The following is a 15468-nucleotide window of genomic DNA, read 5'->3' on the forward strand; positions in this document are numbered from 1 at the left end:
CTGATGAATTTTACAAGGGGCAACATTGAGACTAAGGAGGGAGAAGCAAAGAGGCAATGCCACCTTTGGGGCTGGTTGTGGGGCAGGCTCAGGGCAGACTGGGGATGGCAGGCCACTGCCCCATCTGCTCAAATGCAGCAACCCTCACTGTAAATGGGTGATAGAGTTCAGCTCGCCTTTTTTTTTTTTGCTGCTTTTTTGTTCCTCATAAATGCTTCAAACACGTGCACAGCATCATACTGGGAAGGTATTCAGTGTCAACAGCCACCTGCGATTTCCCCTATCAACAGAGAGGCTGAGGCTGAAAAAAGCCCCATTATTCTCTTAAATGTCAGCAGCTTGAAAGTCAAACTTTTGGCTGGGCTACAGGGAGGACACTTGCTTAAAATAGACAACTATTTGTATTTTAGCTGTCTTTGTGGTGAAATTCTGCACATTCTTCCAATTCTGAATCAGAAAAAGTTTCGGCAGGTTTTTTTTTTTTTTTTTTTTTAAGGGAGTGGGGAGAGTTTTTCAGTTGAAAAAACTTTGCTTTGGCTTCCTGGATAAGCCAGGAACGCTCTGCTCTGTGTCCATTCAGTATACCATAAAAGACATCATTCAGAGCATGGAAAAGCCATTTTCAACGGAGCCCAGCGACAGAAGCTGTATTGAGGCAGCACCGGGTGTTGAAATTCTGCTCCCCTAACAATATTGTGCCTGGGGCAGCTGTCCATGTGGCCCCCTCCTGCACTATGCCGCTGCCCTTGTGGCCCCTTCCAACACTATGATTCTATGAGAGAGCTTGGCACATACCAATGGGTAACTCAACAGTAAATATGAAGTCAAACAACAACAACCCAGTTTCATATATTGCAAGCAGAAACAACCCCCTCCCCTGCTAACAAATATATGCCTCTACTGTAACATATGCAGCAGCTCTCTGGACATCTTCCATGGGGAATACAGAGAGGCTGAAGAAGAAAAAGAGGCATTTGGAACCATCATCAAGAATGCAGCACAGGCTGAGGTGTAGCCTTGAGGCTATGTAACCTGAGCGTCAGAGAAAAGATGCAAGGGCAGGGGGAAGCTTCGGCACAATCAGGCATGCTGCTATTCAGATTATCTTTAGAGCTGAGTGAGTAAGTAAGTAAGTAAGTAAGTAAGTAAGTAAGTAAATCTGACTAGCTCTTTTCTGACTGTTCACAGATTGGTGGTGAAGCAAAGCTGCCATCCAAAATCAGGGCATTCCAGGAAGGCTGACCTGGTTTGAATCAGCACAAGGGTCTTCTGGCAACCACACTTCCTGGAATGCCTTGCAGGAAAACAAGGCCCTGAATTGAATGACGTTGCTCCCAAGGCATTGCAGGAAGCGCAGGAAGCTATGGAGAGACCCCCTGCACCTGTCTGAGCAGTGCATGACTCTTTCGTGCTTTTTAAAGAAGTGTTTAGACCACCAGAAAACCCTTGAGCACCTCAAGGTCTTTCTACTAACATGTAAGCTTCTGACATATATAAAAAATGTAATTAAAAACCTGCTCTCTAGGAAAGCAGGGTTGCAGCCTGCTTTTTAACCACTTTCACTTATGCCACATGGACATGGGGAAAGTCATTTGCCTGCTTCTGTAGCACTGGGTATCAACTCTGGTAGTAATGTGATTGCAGTAATAAGCACCAAGAGGCACTTTGGCTACGAGTTTCACACAGATACATCTGCGAGAGAATTATCTGGCCATAATGACAGGGGGCTGAAACTAATGCAGAAGACCTGGAATATATCAAGTGATTTACAGACATTGGTAGAGTTCCTTCAAACCAGCACCCATCTTAATGGCAGTGGACAGAAATGAGAAATAATTTCCATGGGAGAGCTATTCCAGATATACAGTGTGTTTGTGTTTTGTGTTTTGTGTGTGTGTGTGTGTGCGCACACACACACACGGTAAGTCCAATATATATAAGTGTTTTGGTGTTAATTATGAATGCCTCTGCATATGTTAAGTGCGACTCTCAATTACATATATGTTCAGTGTGCATGCATTAGGTGTTATAACTTTACCGCCTGCCATGCAATCATAACGTGTATAATGATACCAAATGCAATATGGCTAAAGTCAAAAGAAAACTAGCAGTCTGGCATCATGATCCAGCAAAAGCCAAGGCAACTGTCATGTATTAAGTAGTTTGGGTGTGTGCAATTTATGTCTCTGTGTTTGGTCCCACCTACTATTGAAATGTGGGACAGACCACTTTCCACCAGGGTAATATGGCTCTTTGCCCTAAAAAAATGTCTTGTTGTCCCCCTGCTTCCGTAACCCTAACATGGTCAACTGTAACCCTCACCGCCACTCAAGTTAATGTAATTTTTCCTATTGCACACTTTCCTCCAAGCATAGCGTGAACTGTGCCTAAAACCCAACAGGGTCTCCCTTTCAGAATTGGTAGCTGTGGCTCCAATCCATTTAATAAAACAGTTAAGCACTTGCCACAGTTTCCATGGGAACAAACAAGACGACTTTAGTAAACGGAAAATAAGCAATTTAAGCCTGTCCCATCTGGGCTAAAAATAGAAATGCTGTAGGCCGCATGCTGAAACCGAGACTGGTTAAGCAGAGTGTTGTTGGAGGAGAGGCTAGACGGAAGAACTGTTATGTGTTTTTTCTCCCCAGTTAATTAACCAAAATACATATTGCCCTTTTCAGGTTTCAGAATTATATTTTCTGATTTATGGGGAAAGGCATTGTTATTATCGCATAGTCATTATCAAAGAGAAGAATCCTTTGGTATCTGTTTTGCAGCAAGTCTCCAACTGTGTTGTGATGGGTAGATTTGTGGAAGCTGGCCTCTTGCGCCAATGAGAAGGGTTGTTGTTGAGGAGATGTGGACTATGCTGAGCCTTTGCCCAGCAGAGGAATAGGGAGCCCTTGGCCTTTGAGATGTAGTTGGATTCCAGCTCCCCATAAGCCTCAGCCAGCATGGCCAATTGTTCAGAGAGGATGGGAGTTGTAGTCCAACAACACCTGGAAGGCCACAGGTATTCCCATCCCTGGTTTAGCAGACCAATGACGGTGGTTGTCTCTGCTTGCACATTCAAAGCTCAGCACCTCATAGGCTAACAAACAGGGCTGCCATAATGGAACACAGAGATACCCCCTGGTTCTTTAAATTAGTTGCTGAATCTGGAGATCAGGCAACTACAGCTTCTCCTGCCCCTTCTCTAATATTGGAATATTTGGATGGGTGGAGCTGGGCTCCCAACACCAGTGTCACTACTGTTTACCCAAATGAGGCTGGGGTGGGACAGTGGTGAGGTTGGCACCATGCTGTTGCATCAGCAAGACTGCTGCCACTCAAGTGCTTTCATAAGTACACCTTTGCCACAGCCATGGTCCCATTCAGGTAAGCGGCAGTGATGATGTGGGAGTCAGGAAGGTGACTCTGCCCAACCACATAGGATGCTACTGCTTTGGTACCACCATCTACCCCCTCCCAGGCTTGCTGTGTGACAGATCTGCAGTCCTGCTCATTAAAGCAGGAAAAGAGGACATTTGACATTTCGCTATCAACTTTGAAAATTTCAACTCGCGAATTGTGCAGTCTCAGTTTTTGTTTGCTTGAAGGGTTTGTGGTTTGCAATTTTATCCCCGATCTGTAGTCCTATCTATAATCAAACATTTTCCTTGCAAAACCTCTTAAGGTGATGTGATGCTGACATGACACCCTATACAAATGCTATGCGATAGAAGGAAAGAACTTTACCCTCCCATCTTTCTCCCCACTGCAACCGCATGATATCTAGAACCACAGTGTCTCTTACAAAATGTAAACGAACTGTGAAAAAGGCTCTTTAAAAAAGATTTACTCTTCCCCATTTATTTGTTTGTTTTGTAACACAAGAAAATCTCTAATAAAAACTAATTTTAAAAAATATGGGAACTGAAAAGCAATCATGCTTTGAAATTCACATTTCTCTGAATTTTGCAATTCAGTTCTCCAGCCAAGTGATGTGGACACAAAATGAATATCCTGGGATAAAGCATGTATAAAAACACAAATAATACTTAAAATGCATTATATTAGGGAAGACAGCTTGCAGAGAGATGCAAAATTCCATACAATCTTCTGTATGCATCTTGCTGATGAATTTTCATATGGTCTTTTTAATAAAATAAAATAAAATAAAATAAAATTGCAAAAAACCCAAACCCTCCGCCTTAAATAAGTCTATATCTATAGCTTGACACATCCTGCATTTTAGTCTTCCTGTATTGTAATTTTGGTTTTTATCTAACAGATTCATCTGAAAGTGACCAAAGGAAAAAGGGAGCAGCTCTTTTACAACGCAAGTTAAACATGAAACATTGAGGTGCAACCCATGACCAACTTTCAATTTACAAGGCAAATTTCTACACCCAAATAAGCCAGATCCTCAGTCACTACTGGTCAGTACAGCATACCATCATCTACAGAATGGGGCTGGTATATGATACCAAGATTTCAGGCCTACCGCCAAGCCATGGTTTAGCCAGTACTGGTCACTTTCCAAAAGTGCTTTAAAATCCAATTGTAGAAGCCAAAGTGTGTGAATTCTCACTTCTGCGGAATTTTTTTTACTGATGCATTTATTTAATGATACTCTGAAATGGCACCCTGAACTCTGAATTATTAATAATCATATTCAGTGGCAACCACTGTTTGTTATTAAGAAGCGGAACTAGAAACAAACAACAAAGCATACTAAGTGTTGTGGTGGGAAGGAGGAGGGAACAAAGTCCCTGCCAAATGGGCTTAAAGTATTTGCTAATAGTTTGCTTTACTATTGCTCTAGGAGGCAGGGTGCCAGTTCAACCCCACAAGAGAGACACGTTAAGTGGAACAATTGAGGGAAATGCTCTTTAACAGGATGAACATGTGCAGCCTAAGGAACAAGTGTCAAATGTTGAAAATAATGTTACTCAGCAATAATGTTACTTCTGTGGGACTTTTCACTGTAGGAGCTGAAGACAACAAACAAACAACCACCCACCTGTAAGATGTACTCCTTACACAAAGGATGGTGTCCAGGCATCTTTACTTAGAACAATCTGGAACATACATGAATCATAAGAAAAAGCCCCCTCCCCCATTTCTCTCTCTTCAACAGCCTCAGGGCCTGGTCTACAAAACTCCTGAGCTTTGTTTGTGTAAAACCTGGATGGGGTCTTCTCTAGACTCTAGTGAACTTGAACAAATATAACACGGACAGTATTCCCTGAATATTACATATCATCTATCATTTCACTGATGAAAATAGGGACGTTTCATTCTATAATGATAATTTTACTATTTATACCTCACACATCTTACTGGGTTGTCCCAGCCACTCTGGACAGTTTCTAACATATATAAAAACATAATTAAACATTAAAAGAAACTCGGGGGTTAGATAGCTCCATACCCTCCAACATTTCTCTGATGAAAATAGGGACATCCCATTCCATAATGATCATTTTACTATTTATACCCCACATATCTTCTTGGGTTGACCCAGCACTCTGAATAGCTTCCAGCATATGTAAAAACATAATAAAATATAAAACATTTAAAAAACTTCCCTATATAGGACTGCCTTCAGACGGATTGGGGGTCAGATAACTCCATACCCTCCACCAGTTATCCAGTGAAAATAGGGACATCTTAAGGAAAAGTGGGACATTCTGGGATCAAATCATAAACCAGGATGACTTCTCTAAATCAGGGACGTCCCTGGAAAATAGGGACACTTGGAGGGTCTGATATTACACCCCACACATGAAATTCTATAGAGAAGATCCTTTTCCTGCTGTGTCGTGCTGTTATAGCCCCAAACCAACTTAATTCTGCAGAACAGATGTATGAAAACATCCTCAGAAGTTTAAATAATAAAAACTAGAATGCACCAAATTTTAAAAGCCCACTGTGTTTTCCCATTTTAGGCCTCCCTGTCTGCCATCTCCTATTGATAAACCCACAATAAAAAACTACAAACAGGATATTATTAATAATAGTCTAATGCATGAACATTGCAACTCATTTCTACTACACTAGATTATGAAAATCCTTCAGATCACTGTGTTTGGCTTTCCAGTCCTCCCTGGTATTGAACATGGTCCCCAATTTGGTATCATCATCAGATTTCATTATCACACTCTCATTTTTACCATCAAGGCTGTTGATTAATATTGATTGGAGTGGTTCCCAAGACTGAGCTTTGCAAAAACTCCACGAACAACTTTATCGCTCACAACTTTCTTTCTATCTTCCACCGAACTGCTATGTTTTCTTTTCCGGAGAGCTCCCTGTCTACCCGTTAAACTTTCTTCATTAAAACACCTCCAACTTTGTAATTTCCCAGTTGGCACCATATCAAATCTATTATTAAAATACCAAGTAATCTGGGTTATTTTCTGAGGGGGGGGGAAGTATTGGATTTGTTTTTCAATTCAGTCCAGCTTTACCTCCGAAATCTCAAGAAGTCATGCCTTGTGAAATCAGCCAATGGATTCCAGAACTAGGAATAATGGTTCTGACCGTGTGCAAAACTGCCAAGCTTGCCAGGTGGGAAACAAGTACTTCACAAAGCACATAGTTAAACTATGGAACTCACCACCACAATATAAAGTGTTGGCTGCCCAATTGGATGGCTCTAAAGTGGAACAGACAAATCGTTATATAAGAAGAACGCTGCTGGATCAGTCCAAAGGCTCATCCAGCCCACTGGGATGTTCTCACAGTAGCCAACAAGATGAAGGAAAATCAAGGAGGATGAGGCTATCAATGACTACACTATGGAAAGTGGCATTGTGTTCCTGCTCGTGAGCTTTTCATGGACATCTGGACTAAACAGGCCTTTGGTCTTTTCTCGCAGCATCCTTCTGTTCTTCTAACAGTCGGCTTGGCTGTCTTGTCTGGTGGTGAGGCAGGCTCCCTCCTGCCCCTGGTTGACCCTGTTTGCAATATCAAGGGTGGCTTTTGTGTTGTTGTTTGCCTGAGTGTGTTCCTAAAAAATATGCCATCTTTGTTTTTTGCTTAACATTTCTTTTGAGCACTCTCAGATGTTATTTGGGAAACCTGAAGTAGTTCAGCCGCTCTCATTTTAAACCATTCATCAAATAGGTTCAATGCGTGTATAGCCATTTTACAATTGAGATTGTGTTGAGTTCAACTAGCAAATATTTTTTTTAAAAAAATATGCTAATGTGAAACCGACCACAGCAATATCCATGAATGGGCTTCCTTCTATTAGAGCAGGGCTGGGAATCTGATTTGGGGTGTGTGTATTCCCTTGTAAGGAGCCTTCTGGGGGTTGGGTGCCAGGGCTGGGTGTGCCCAGAGGCAAAAACAACCAATCGATGGGCATGACCCTTACTTTTGTACAGTGGGCTACATGGCAGCAAAAGCCAGAGGTTTTTAACAATGCATGCAAACACACCTATCCTTCCAGACAAGCAAGAGGCATCCTCACAGTACAAAGACACGTCCCTGCCAGACAAAAGCAGTTGAGCATGAAGGACATGAAGCAATAATGGTGAAGGGTGTGGCTTGGACAGGGGGTGTGGCCTAGTGAGAGTGATGAGGCTTGGCTAGAGATGTCTGGAGGGCTGCAATTGGTTATGGGTCTGAGGTTCCCCACTCCTGCGTCAGATCTGAGGAAACCACACACCTCCAACCATTTAATTTGTTAAAAGAATTCTGCATGAAATTCTAGTGAAATGGAGTCCAGTGTTTTTGCAATGTTTTCTTAAAATCCTTTTAAAAACCAAAACAACCTATAGTTCCTCAAAATTTTCAAGGCTACTGAGTAGGAATATGCATATCAATGCACAATCACCTCCATTCAGGAACATGAACATGAAAGAAAGCAATTAGTGAAAAGACTGATTGGGTCTATCTGTAGCTGCTGTTTGTTCTTTCTGATTTTGATAGACAGTAAGGCAATTATCCACGCAACTCTTAAACCAGAGTACAAGAAGTTAAGTAATGAGATTAAATATGGTTTGAAATAAATACCAGCTTAGCAAATTCACGGATCAGTTTTCATGCTTTCTAAAATATCTGGAATTTTTAAGCTTTATGCATGAAACACATGTTTAGAATTCATCTCTCAGATCCAGCCATAACCAAGCATGTTTTTATCCAATGCACTTATTATAGTGGGATAGGCAGGTTAAGCTCTTCTGAGGATCTCAAAGCATGTTATCATAAGCTCCATGTCCCCTATTTACCAGGCACAGACAATGGTACCTCTGGGGTAAGGAGAATGCGGAAGGAGGCAAACGCAACAGGGCTGACTTACCACAGCTTGACATAAGCAAAGTTAAACATTAATTTCTGAATAGAGAGATCCCCATAAGACCATGTGTGGTAAGCAAAATACTACCCTTTGCCAACTAAAGAGGAGAGCATTGTAAGACCATTAACTCCAGATGGTGATGGTGGTAAGGGATAAGACTATTACGCTTAAAGTCTCAAGAATACCTAACTCGGGGGCCACAAACACGGCACCCAAGGGTGCACCTGTGCCTGCAGAGGTCTTCTTTTGCACCCGAAGGGTCTCCTCCCATGCCAGTCCCTCTTGAAATTAGGTTTAAAAGAAGCCTTTTGTTGTAGTCAATAGAACAGGTTGCAGGGTGTGCTTGGTTGTCCTGCCTACAAATGTTTCTCTGCTTTGCAAATATGTCCATGGGCCTAAAAATGTTGGCAATCACTGGCCTAACTGCACAACTGGCAGTGGTGCCATTGGGGCAGGACTTGAGGCGGAGAGAGTCAAGGGCCCCCCGCTCAAGAGAATACGAAAGAGAGTCCTCAAGTGGACATTAGTATCTAAAGAGAGAGAGTGTGTGTGACAGAATCTTAAAATCACAAATTTGCACCACTCAAATAGTGATTCCCATTATGAAATTTTGTGAGTAGCTTTTCCATATCTTCATGAAAGCACAGAACTTCACTGTAAACAATAATGACACTGGAAAATGGGAAAAAGCAATTGTATAAGAAGAGTAGGATGCAGAGAGAAATTTTTGGGGAAATTCTCATGGGTGGGGTACAGTGTTTTTGATGTGCTTATCCAAGTTTTGAGGTGGTCAACACGGATATTATCAATGCTGTTTTTCTAGAAGAAGAAGAAGAAGAAGAAGAAGAAGAAGAAGAAGAAGAAGAAGAAGAAGAGTTTGGATTTGATATCCCGCTTTATCACTACCCGAAGGAGTCTCAAAGCGGCTAACATTCCCCTTTCCCTTCCTCCCCCACAACAAACACTCTGTGAGGTGAGTGGGGCTGAGAGACTTCAAAGAAGTGTGACTAGCCCAAGGTCACCCAGCAGCTGCATGTGGAGGAGTGGAGACGCGAACCCAGTTCCCCAGATAACGAGTCTACCGCTCTTAACCACTACACCACACTGGCTCTCAACTCACCATGAATGCCTCCCTTGTTCTCTTATAATGGCAATGGTGCCCACCTGAGAGGTGCCAGAACTGAGTTCCAATGAGTTCACTGAAAAAAAAGCCCCGTGTATCATTTATACAAATCCTCCGCATTCTGCATGCCTTCCCAGGTGCCTGCCCTTCAATCAAGCTGCCCTTCATAATGGGCAGCCAGGGAGGCTGCAGTGTGTTTACCAGAAAGGAAAGGGAAAGCTCAAAACCCACACCAACCAAAATGTGAAAGGAACTCTCAAGTGCCCTGAGAATGAGGCAGAAAAATGGAAGCCCCTTTTATTGAGAAAGCAGGGTGGGGTGGAACTCCTGAGAAACTGGAGACAGATTTTGGCACAGGTACTAATCATACCCTGATCACTACCCAAATGGATTCGGCCTTAATTCAATCCAGAGCTCCTGGGACCTCTCTGTGTTGATTATTCACCACATGTACCAACAAGGGGATATCTGTTTTTGATATAGCTCTTATCCATCTTCATGGGATTGAAATGCCTTCCCTAGCATGGTGACAAGGGGGAATGTCACAGGCTCCCCTATTAAACTGACTGCAGACAGATCTCCAAGATCTCTTTAAAGATTCATTGCCAGGGAGCAACTAAAAATAGATTGTAGGTTGAAATGTATTATATCTGCCTTTATATCCTGGTGGTGCAGTACTTAAAGGGGGAGGAGAGGTGAAGGTGGTGGGGGTGGCAAGAAAAGAAAGAGCGACAAATATGTCTTTGATGTGGCTGGATATTTATTAGGGAACTTAGCTTACAATGATTAAATAGGACCTCTTCCCCTTGACATTCCCCCTTCTCCTCCCAAACTCTGCATCAAATAAGCATTCTGCCTATCACCCAAGTTGTGGCCGATACTCATTCATTTGATTTACTCTAGGGCTCCCAGGGTATTTCCCTGGTACATTTGAAAGCAGAGGAAGGAAAATTAACTCCTCTGGAGGATGGGGGGGGGGGTAGGGGAGCATACTATGTAACCAGTACAGCGGTACATCAGGTTACATACACTTCAGGTTACAGGCGCTTCAGGTTACATACTCCACTAACCCAGAAATAACGCTTCAGGTTAAGAACTTTGCTTCAGGATAAGAACAGAAATTGTGCTCTGGTGGTGCAGTGGCAGCGGGAGGTCCCATTAGCTAAAGTGGTGCTTCAAGTTAAGAACAGTTTCAGCTTAAGAACGGACCTCCAGAACGAATTAAGTTCTTAACCCGAGGTACCACTGTAGTTTGGAAATGGTCTCAAGACTTCTGCTTGGTTTTGTTCTCATGGTGTTTCAGACTGCTTGAACATCTTCAGTCACCCCTACCATATCTCACTACGACCCCATTTGCACTACACATTTAAAGCAGTATCATACCACTTTTAATAGTCATGGCTTCCCCGGGGAATCCTGGGAACTGTAGTCATTAGGAGTAGAGGCGAGTTTAGGGCAGTGCGACTGGTTCTGCTGGGGCATTGAAGGGCATCGCAACTATGACATAGTGAAGTGAGAAGAACGGAATACAAGAGGTGGGGGAGGGGCTGCGCTAAATTGTGGCCTTGCAAAGAGCACCGCTGAAATATGAAAGACCAAAGTCTGCCCATGGTTAGAAGACCCTTGCTCCCCTTACAGATCTACAATTTCCAGAGTTCCCTGTGAAGAGGGGTTGATTGTTACACCACTCTGTAAATTGTAGCTCTGTGAATTGAATAGAGGTCTCCTAATGTCTCTCAGCACCCATAACAAACTACAGTTCCCAGGATTCTTTGGAGGAAGCCATGACTGTTTAAAGTGATATCATAGTGCTTTAAATCAGGCACAGGCAAACTCGATCCTCCAGATATTTTGGGACTACAACTCTCATCATCCCTAGCTAACAGGACCAGTGGTCAGAGATGATGGGAGCTGTAGTCCGGTAGTGCTGTGGTCTAAACCACTGAGCCTCTTGGGCTTGCTGATCAGAACGTTGGTGGTTTGAATCCCCGTGACGGAGTAAGCTCCCGTTGCTCTGTCCCAGCTCCTGCCAACCTAGCAGTTCGAAAGCACGCCAGTGCAAGTAGATAAATAGGTACCACTGTGGTGGGAAGGTAAATGGCATTTCCGTGCGCTCTGGTTTCCATCATAGTGTTCCGTTGCTCCAGAAGCAGTTTACTCATGCTGGCCACATGACCCAGAAAGCTGTCTGTGGACAAATGCCGGCTCCCTCGGCCTGAAAGCTAGATGAGCACCGCAACCCCATAGTCACCTTTGACTGGACTTAACCATCCAGGGGTCCTTTACCTTTTTACCTATATAAGGTGAGCGACATGGTGGTTGTTTAATGGCCACATTATGCAACTTACTTGTGGCACCTCCATTCTGGAGGAGGGAAACAAAAACATACAAATTATTATTATTATTATTATTAAGCTACCTGATACAGAATCAGGCCATCTGAGACCTTTGTATGCAAAAGATGTGCTCTATCACTCTATCACTTTCTAAATCAATCAATCAATAACATTATACTCAATCCCAGTTTTGGGTCAAGAGTCCAAGGAACTGCACAAGAGAGTTACTTCTAAACTGTCAACTTTTGTCAGAACCAGAGACGGCTTGTTGAGGGGAAGAGAGTGTAAGTCAGAGAGTTCAGTTAAACATAGGTGGCTTCTGATCTGGCCATTCATACAGATTATGTCAGATGCTGTCAGGATTATGGGCTGGAGGCAAATGCACAATTGCAGCTGTTCCAAACTAAAGTGGGATTTTGTTTGGGGGTGGGGAGGCAGAAGATGGGCAAAATGTTCACCTAGTAAAAGCCCGGCCACAGTTCAGAGAATTTCTTGATAGTAGAAGAAGAAGAAGAAGAAGAAGAAGAAGAAACATGTTTCTCATTAGCAAACCTTCTTGGTTCCTAAATGTGCACATTCTGCTTTCTTGCATATGAAGTGTGCAAAAAATAAAAAATAAAAAATTATTCTGCTTGATTGCTTGGAGGTCTGTAAAAAGGCAGTATACACCGTTCTACTAGATGTGAAGCAGCCAAGCGGAGCTCCAGCTAATTGAACAAAAGGCTAAATCTATTTTGACTCGAAAGATCTCTTCAAGCTTTGATATATGAAAGAGGAACAAACGAGTTCTTTCTCAGTCTCTATTACATCGACCCTTTCTTTCTGGCAGTAGATCAGTGCCTCTAACAATTGCACACCAGGCAGAAATTCAACTGGTGTCTCCTAGAATAGCAGTGATGATGGGAAGTTGCCTATTGAGTTCAATGGGGCTTATTCCCAGGAAAGTCTGACTTACTATAATTGCAGTGAGGATGGAGAACCAGAGAGGCCACCCAGGTGTTGTTGCACTCCAACTTCCATCAACCCTGACTTTTGGCCATGCTGGCTGATGGGAGCACGAGTCCACCAATATCTGGAGCGCCACAGGTTTGTTACCCCAGCACCAGAGCTTGTTCCCAACACTCATGATCTGCTCCAGGAATGTTAAATTTGTCACCTTCCAGATGTTGTTGGACTCAAATTCCTCTTAACCCAAGCTAGCATGCTCAGTGGTCAGAGATGATGATGATGATGATTTATTGAGTTTATATATCGCCCTATACCCAGAGGTGTCATGGTGGTTCACAGAAAAGACCACAACATATAAAATTAGAATAAAAACAACCCAATACCCCCCTCCCCAGAAAAGAGCCACATTTTAAAAGGGTATAGATTATGGGAGTTGGAGCCCTGCAACATCTGGAGGACCACAGCATAACCATGAAACAGAACCAAGGAAACGGTTAAGAACAACCTCGGTTTTTAGTGGCTTTGGCAAGCTACCAGGAGCAGAAAATTAGGCTTAGCCCCCATCACCTCATGGGATCCCTTTACCATAAGTGATTTCAATCTTATTACTTTTTACTGCTGCTCATGTTAAATATGCATTGCGTTTTATAGTTGCACCTGAGTTGGGTAGATAATATATTATTATCCTCTTGTATTCTGCAGGGGTTGAGTCATGAATATTGTTGCTGGCTCATTATTGTGACACTACAATATTGTATTGTATTGTATTGTATTGTCATTACATTATGTGTATACTTTAGTTTATTATGTAAACCGCCTTGTGGGCTATTGACAAAGAGTGGCGTATTAATTTCTAAATAAATAAATAAATAAATAAATAAATAGGCCGCCATTCATTCCTGGAGGGGAAAAGCAAAGTGCTACAGCTGAAGGCAATGTTGCAGTAGGGGCCAAACTTGCTTGCAGTGGTGGGCAATTAAATGCACGTGGCTGTGTACAGCAATTGATGGAAGAGAGGAATTTCTGATCTAACCAGTAGGTGGCAGTGGAGTCAGGATACTCAGCCAGCACTGTGGATGACAGGTCCTGCTTTGCCAGTGCTAATCAATTCCTTGGCTCCATCCTCGCCTCACATTAGCACACCAGAGATGGGGAACCTGTGGCCCTCCATGTTATTGGACGACAACTCCCACCACCTGTGACCACAGTCCATGCTGGCTGGGGCTGATGGGAGTTGGAGTTCAACAGCATTTGGAGAGTCACAGGTTCCCAGTAAGGAAATCCTTCCTTCTTGATCGTCCCAAAACAGCAGCCAGAGGTTTGCTAGGGGAACTGCTGGTCATCTTTTTGGTGATGGTGTTGGAAGCAGTTTGAGTTGGTCCCAGTCTTGATGAATCAACCGTTAAGAGCCGCTGAAGGCATAGTCAACCTCAGCCATTAATTAAGGAGCAGGAAATACCCAGTGGAAAATATAGCAGACAAATGAAGGGTTGAAGTCTCACATAATGTGGATGTACAGAAGTTGTTTGCAAATGTGTTCTGCTCTCTGTAAGCAGCAGATCATGGCTTTCTCTCTCTCTCTCCCCCCCCCCCATCATAGCTTTCCCTCCCATTCATTGTTCAACAATGACTTGGGGAGGGAGAGAGGAAGAAAGAGGGAGACTTGCTAATTAGGAAAGGTCTCGGTGGTTGCAATTAATCTCTTTGTAATTACATAGAATTAAAAATGGTTTTCAAAAATTGAATCATTTCCCTGAGATTATATCTGGCTCTCTTTTCAAAAATAGTGAAAATAATCACAGGCTAATTGAGGGTGCAATCTTATATTGGATGGGAGCCTATATATAGGAACATAGGAATCCTGCTTTATACTGAATCCGAACCTGGGTCCATCCAGCACAGGATTTGTCTCCACGGACTGTTTCAGACGAATTTCACCCCAAGCCTCTGGTGGGGATTGAATGTGGGGTTTTGAGCATGCAAAGGAGATGGACATCTATCAAGGATGTTTTAGCTGAGATTCCGGCATTGCGAGGGGTTGGACTAGATGCCCGCAAAGGTCCCTTCCAACTCTACAATTCTATGTTCCACCACTGAGCTTATGGCCCTTCCTCTTTTGTGGAAGCTCTGCAACACCAGGAGGTATGATCGATATGCCACTGGCATGACAGATCTGCTGGTGGGAATGCCCAGGGAACACTAAGAAAACATCAGTTCTGCTGGTGAAGATGCGCCAGTGGAATGTCTAAAAAGGTGGGTGTGGAAAGGTGTGGCAGAGGGGAGGAGCACACCTGTGCTACACAACCACACTTGTGTTGACAGTGCAGCTTTACATCAGCCCTGGGCCTGGAGCAGATAATCACCCTCCTATGAAAGTCAATGGGGATGAAAGCTGGCGATTAGGGTTGAGAGAGCAATATGGTTCCTACTAATTTGTCTTCCTGGCAAGAAACCTGCTTGGTCTCTATGTATATAGTCTTTCAACACTCTTTTTAACCTTGTAGCCAATATATTTGCAAAAATCTTATAATCCACATTCAAAAGGGATATTGGACGATAATTTTTCATTTGCGTCACATCCATATCTGGTTTTGGAATCAGTGTGATAAAGGCTTCCTTCCACGTCTCTGGTGCCCTATCTCCTTCTAATATCTTGTTGCAAACTTCTCTTAGTGGCTGCGATAGCCAGTCTTTCAATGTCTTATAATATTTTGCTGTTAATCCGTCCGGTCCTGGGGCCTTCCCCAATTGCATGTTATTTATTGCATCTT

The 15468-nt window shown here is 43.1% G+C and overlaps 1 protein-coding gene across 8 annotated transcripts in view; it reads right to left on the reverse strand.

The window, feature by feature from the left end:
- Positions 1 to 15468, reverse strand: part of KCNH7 (potassium voltage-gated channel subfamily H member 7) — a 271437-nt gene that overhangs the window by 103133 nt on the left and 152836 nt on the right. The gene's annotated exons all lie outside the window — the stretch shown is intronic.

Source organism: Lacerta agilis, chromosome 1 (assembly GCF_009819535.1).
Source record: "Lacerta agilis isolate rLacAgi1 chromosome 1, rLacAgi1.pri, whole genome shotgun sequence".
NCBI lineage: Eukaryota > Metazoa > Chordata > Lepidosauria > Squamata > Lacertidae > Lacerta > Lacerta agilis.